The sequence below is a fragment of the Panthera uncia genome, chromosome F2 (genome assembly GCF_023721935.1).
Source record: "Panthera uncia isolate 11264 chromosome F2, Puncia_PCG_1.0, whole genome shotgun sequence".
In the NCBI taxonomy this organism is placed as follows: domain Eukaryota; kingdom Metazoa; phylum Chordata; class Mammalia; order Carnivora; family Felidae; genus Panthera; species Panthera uncia.
In genome coordinates this window covers 41,094,528-41,101,148 of record NC_064812.1, presented here as the reverse complement: position 1 = coordinate 41,101,148, position 6,621 = coordinate 41,094,528, and the positions used below count along the sequence as shown (strand labels likewise).

At 42.7% G+C, this 6,621-nt stretch overlaps 1 non-coding gene across 1 annotated transcript; it reads right to left on the bottom strand.

The window, feature by feature from the left end:
* Nucleotides 1-338: 338 nt before the first annotated feature.
* TRNAS-AGA (transfer RNA serine (anticodon AGA)) lies at nt 339-420 on the bottom strand. The gene has a single exon. It is a non-coding gene; the product is annotated as a tRNA-Ser (tRNA).
* Nucleotides 421-6,621: the final 6,201 nt, after the last annotated feature.

Sequence of the window (6,621 nt, the reverse complement as noted above, 5' to 3'; positions counted from 1 at the left end):
TGACGCGCTCGCGCAAAGGGGCGCAGGGGGTCCGCGAGTCCTGGCGGAGCTGGCCAGCCCGCGGGGCCGGAGGTCGGAGCTGTCCTTTTTTGCGCGACCTCGCGACGCTTTGCTTTTCTTCGCTCCATATTGGCGTGTTTTGTTCCGTCTCCCCCTCCTGGGCTCAGGTTGTAACCACAATCACGCGACACCCTAGCTCCCTCACGCGCTCCTTTTACGGTCCCACTGGGGTCCCCATTGTATTCCAACCGTTCAAAATTCCTTAAATAATCTGCGGGAAACACTGGGAAGAACTCTCCGAAACGAAAACAAGTATCGGCAGCAAAAGTTCACCTTCCCGTAGTCGGCAGGATTCGAACCTGCGCGGGGAGACCCCAATGGATTTCTAGTCCATCGCCTTAACCACTCGGCCACGACTACTGCTGCTGTTAATTTTGGCAGTGAGATCTATGTAGACTCTTCACACGAGTGTGTACAGTGTAACAGGTATGTTTGGATCGGGGAGAAAAACCATTCAAAGCTGTTCTGTCAGATAAAAGCGTATTTGAATGTTATGGTTCTAATTTATCTTTTTGAGGGATTCTTAGAGGATATCCCGCCCAACTCTTTTCTATCAGAAAAAACTGAGTTCTAGTCTGACTTCTTAAGTTAGAGTCAGAAAACAGGAGGGAGCTAGGAAAGCCTGGTACTATAACGTACACCTGCTTTCTCAGTAATGGAGCCGTTGCCGGGACGGAATCTGGAACCTAGGGGCTCTGGCCAGCTCTAGGCTTCCTTGCCTGGCTCCCAGTTCCTTCCTTACACTTCTCTCTTGTACAGATAGCTCCCAGGAATTTCTTTTCATGCACCAGACACTAGAATGCTATTATTACTCACCGATTTAAATTCACTACGCAGGATCAGACTGTCCCATTGTGCCCTAAACTTGAAGAGTGTAATGCGTGATACAAATGTAAGGTGTTGTCATTTAATGGTATCCCTGTAAATACTACTCACAGTGTAACCCTTGGAATCCCTGAAAATAGTTTGATCCAGGTGATTTAGTAGCTTCATTTATTTGGTTTGTTGTTTGTTTAAAATGTCTTTAATGTCCCTGAAGAACAAAATGCAGTGGTGTGCTGGAGCCAATGGTACCTGCTCACTAGAGCCCACCTTTATATTTTTATGAATTTTGGGAGCCAATTGTTAAATGCAACCATTAATTAGAACTAAATTATATAAACTTACAATTAAAATAATGACACTAAAAACAACAGTAATGCTCAAAATTCACCATAGTCTAGTTATTTCCCCACATTTTATTATAATTTATGCTGTTGAGATTAGTTATGTCTGTGTCTGAAATATACAGAGGTTGTTACGGTGAATCTCATGCAGGGATATCACTTTGGGTAGTTTGAAATCAGCCTTCATGGGTGTAATAACACCAGGGAAATTGCAAATGCTATAAAACATGGCTTTTTCTCCGTAAGAGCTGATTGTCAAGCATCTACCAGCAACTACTAATGTTACTATCAGACCAACTGAATATTCCCAGCAAGGCAACACTCCTCTTATCCGTAGGGCTGCCCTGCTTATTCTCCCTGCAGCTTTGTTTTAGCCATAAGAATCCTGACATACTGTCTGATTTTCCACTCAGTTCTTTAAAGTTCCCCTCCCTTGCCCCCCCTCCAAGTTGCCTTACTAGGTGATTGTACTTGGAAATGGCCTCCAGCAGAAAGACAGGAGTAAGCCATTTGATACTGAAGTTGCCCTTGCAACGTGGGTTCCAGGGGGAGTAATGCACAGTCGCCATCCAGTTTAACAGGCTTAAATTAATGATTTGATTTTTCTCTAGAAATGATGACATCTGAGGTGGTAGGGCCAATAGTTGAAAGATCTATTGGCATGTAGAAGATTTGCATGAAGGACCATGAAAAGTTAAAAGTGGAAATGCTTGTAGTTGTGTGTTTTGTTTGTTATGAATATTAGAAAAAATTGGAGCTTGTTTCCATCTTCTTCCACTCACATCCTCATTTTAATAAAATACCACGTATGGATAGATCATCCAGAGGTTGGTGCTTTCAGAATTTGGCTTACAGCTCATTCAACTCTCCATTGGGTTTCTTGACTTTAGTCATGTTGTCTTTCTGGTTTGCCTTAGAGAAAAGTTCAGTGTTTACAAGGAGAAATGTCACATGTCACATATGTGTGTGGCTATGTGATAAACTGTAAATCATAGAGAGTAGACTATTAAAAATCTCTAGGTGTCAGGAGTGATACCAGGTGTGCTTCAGTGGACTGTAAACAATGGAAGTGGATGTACATGATGAATGTATACGTAGCTTTAGAAGATTCTACATTCATGCAAATCATATTAGATTAAAAAAACTATTATATATATATTTTTGGTATTTTCTTTTTGTTTTCCAAAGTGAGGAATCTTATTATTTCTATAGTTGTTAATATGTGTAGACAGTTATGTAAATCCTTGTCCCCTAAGTCTTTCCTAGTTTTGGAAAGCGTAGTGTCAGATGTGTCGTAAGGGAGAATAGCCAAGTGTCTTCAGATGATACAATTATTAAACATGGTAAAAGGAGCATGCTGTGTATTATTACATTACTTAGTATTCCAAGGAAGTATTTTAGGAAAAAAGTGTCCAAAATAAGAAAATAAAGCCCTGTTGGCTTTTCCAAGTAACTGAAGAAAGCTCTGAGCCTGCCTTCTTGCTAGCACTGTTCTAAATGAGTTAGGGGTGGTGATACAGCTGGTTCTGTTGTCCCACACAGCTCCAGGCCAACCTCTTCAGTTACAAGGTGTTTTAAAATCCTCCTGGCCATTCACATAATGAATTGCAAGGCCTCTTTAAATTCCCATGTACTTGAGTTTAATTTCCCCAGCCCTGCTTTTCACCCACACACCCCAGACCTTCTAAATGAACATCCACTGTTGCCCAATGACAGTGGTGCGAGGGGAGGCATCCTCCCAGAACATTTGCCAGCCCCCAGCAGCTGATGCTGTGGAAGAAACAGAACAGCACTGAGGCAGCTCCGGTTCTTTTAAGTGGTCCCTGAGTTAGGCCTCGATGTCGTGTAGGTAAATTCAGTCCAGAACACGCAGGATCTTTATTGGAATTTGCCCATTCTACTCTCACAGCTGTGGAGAGTTTAGACTAATCACAACCCTCACTGGGATACTATCATCTTCATAATTTGAAAAAGGATCAGGAGCCTGCAGGCTTGGAACATCTTGAGAAAACTCTGGCCCCAAAATACATCATCACACGTGGGGGACACCACTCACAGCATCATCGCAGAGGGCTTAAGAATGCTGAAATCAAGTATTTCTCTGGCGTGATTTCAAATGGCCTGAGAAATCTGAGAACTGCTTTTTTTTTTATCTTTAAATCTTTTTTTACTGCAAAACAGATTCTTTCCTCTTCCATCAACCCTGTTGCTGTCAATGTGTCCGATGTTAGGTGCCAGAAATGAGCATAGCCTCTTAATGATAACAATGCCAAGGTTAACATGGCCACCAGGGGCTCTCTCAGAAATCTGTTAGGGTGTATTTTGATCCACAGACACGTTCGGAAGGCGTGCACCTCCTTAGTCTTTCCAGTCTCAGTACATTTCTCTTCAGCAGCCTGGATAAAACCTGTCACTTTTTGCCAGACCTTCTCATGCTTGGGGGCCCTTGGACACTATTTTTCATTGACCCCATGTGTCCATATGGCAGAGCTAGGTTCAAAGTTGGTATTTGGGAAGCAGCCTCTGACAGCACAGAAGCCTGGTGAACTATGGTCATTTGTTCAAAAGGCCAGTATTCACAGATGTGCTCTAAGAGTGTAATACAATTTTTGACCCCACCCAAATAGATATTTTATCACCCTCCATATAGCAACCAACCAACAGATCAGTCTGAGGAGGCCAGTGCTAATGTATGTGGCTCAAACCACTTAGCCCTCTGAGGAGTCAGTAGTCCAGCCTTTCTTTTGAGGCTTAAACATTACAATGTTCCTTTCAGTTCTACAGTTCTCTGAGTACAGCTCCCTTTCCCCCAATTCCTTGTTTCATATTAGTTTTTTCTTTATGATTTTCAACCTTCAGAAAGTTAAACCTGACTCAAGAGAAAAAAAAAAAGGATCGATTGGAGAACTATGTGGGAGGGGGAGTAGGAATTACAGCTGGGTGTTAGAATGAAAGAAAAGTGAGAACGAAACTGACCGAGGCAATCAGAAATGTCTCAAGGCCAGGGCTTAAGTTTTGTGTCTATCAGTCTTCCATTCCCTGATTGGCCATATTACCTTTTAGGGAGGAACCCAGAGTTTTAAGCAGACCTGTCTGCTCTATTTTCTCAGTCACATTTCCACATGTCAGCCATTCTATGGCCTTAAAAAAAGATGTCTATAGGTTTCTGAAAATCCAAAAGTTCTCCACATCCACAAAAAACTCGTGGGAGTCAATAAGGATAAAGCCAACAGGGCTATCTCTCTTATGGTAAACTGCCCAAAGAATATTTGGAAGCTGGAAAAGACTTTGGTGATTATGTATAAAACTCCTCCATTTTATAGAAGGAGCAATCAAGGCCAGAGAATTGAAACAATCAAAAATATTTTTTTTGATTAAAATTTTGATTAAAATTTTGATTTTTTTTAATGTTTATTTATTTTTGAGACAGAGACAGAGCATGAAAGGGGGGAGGGTCAGAGAGAGAGGGAGACACAGAGTCTGAAGCAGGCTCCAGGCTCTGAGCTGTCAGCCCAGAGCCCAATGTGGGGCTTGAACTCATGGACCAAGAGATCATGATCTGAGCTGAAGTCAGACACTTAACTGACTGAGCCACCCAGGCGTCCCTTAAAAAATTTTTTTTAACATTTATTTATTTTTTTGAGAGACAGATAGAGGCAGAGCATGAGCACGGGAGGGGGAGAGAGATACAGAATCTGAAGCAGGCTCCAGGCTCTGAGCTGTTTGTTAGCACAGAGACTGACATGGGGCTCGAATTCATGAACTGCAAGACCGTGACCTGAGCTGAAGTTGGACACTCAACCGACTGAGCCACCCAGGCACCCCGAGAATTGAAATAATTTAGAAATTCTTTGATTATTAAGAGCTTTTCATTGCAGCCATTACATTGTCTTATTTCATTATCATGCTGGGTTATTCTGGATAAGACTCTTTCTGGTGGCCATGAATGATGATACAAGTTTAATATCAGATTGCCACATTTAGGAACCCTTTCATGCCTGCATTGATATATCAATAAAAACATCTCTTATCCCTTCAAGTTCTTTAATCTCTGATTGTCTGTGTCACTCTAATGTACCCGCTGCTTTATAGTTTAGTGGTTATGTGTAGACCTCATATTATATATGAGAGCACAGGCTCCTTGAAGTACAGGGATGCATCTCTGTTTGTATGCAGATGTAACTGATGCATATCTGTTTCTTTTGTAGTGCCTAGGAGGGAGAAGTATGGCTTTTGAGAAAATCTAAGCTGGAATCCTATTATAATGGTACTTTTAGGGGTCAGGGAATCCTGCTGTCTTCTAACAATAAGACAGATTCTGTGACTTGTGACTTGGAAGCCTATAGAGATGGCCAGTTCTTCCTTTCCCTGATTCTTCTTTCTTGCTAACATGGGCATAAAATGCCACAGAAACTTTTGGCTGACTGAAGGAGAATGAGTCTTGTCGCACATGCAGGGAGGTCTTGTTCTAAGAGAGACTGTGGGGGCTACAGGGGGGGACTGACCGGAGGTGGAGCTCCGGAGGGCAAAGCCTGGCCTCATCTCTGTGCCTCTAGTGCTGACATGTGCCTAGCATGTGACTTCTCCATTGTAGGAGAAGCATGTTTTGTGGCTTTTTTTATCCCACCGCCGAAACCAACTCATCTTAGACTGCATATGACCAGGTTCTACAAGATATTTATCATTTATTAGCAGAACATCACTGATTGCTCTGTCCGTTCCTGTTTGCCTGCTCTCCTGTGGGTACTGAAATATCTCACCTGAAGGATGAACTCCACCAGCCTCTGAGTCAGCTCAGCACTTGCTCACTCTTCTCCATCAGGGTTCAATCTGGAATTGGTCTGGATAGCCTAACTCTGGTATCTGGTAAGTGAAAGGCCATGCTGCTGTCTGCCCCATGAACTCCTGTATGATGGACTTCTCTTCTACCATTAGATTGAACTCTGTTTCTATTCTTGGGCTTGAACTTCACCCAAACCTCAAACCACTGTCCAGGGCTGCAGTAGTTTGCTAGTGCTGCCAATAACAAATTGCCACAAACTTGGTGGTTTAAAAGAACAGAAATTATTCTCTCAGTTCTGGAGGCCAGATGTCTGAAATCAAGTTGTGGGCAAGACCACACTCCGTCTGAAGGTTCAAGGAACAATCTATTCCTTGCCTCTTCCAGCTTCCCATGGCTATTAGCATTCCTTGGCTTATAGGCTCATCACTACAATCTCTGCCTCTGTCTTCACACTGCCTTCTCCTCTGTGTGTCTTCTCCTGTGTGTCAGTTTTAAAGGAGACATGTGATTGCCTTTAGGTACTCCCAGATAATCCAGGATGAGCTCCTCCTTTCAGGATTCTTAACTTAATTACATCTGCAGAGACCCTCCCCCCCTTTTCTAAATAAGGTA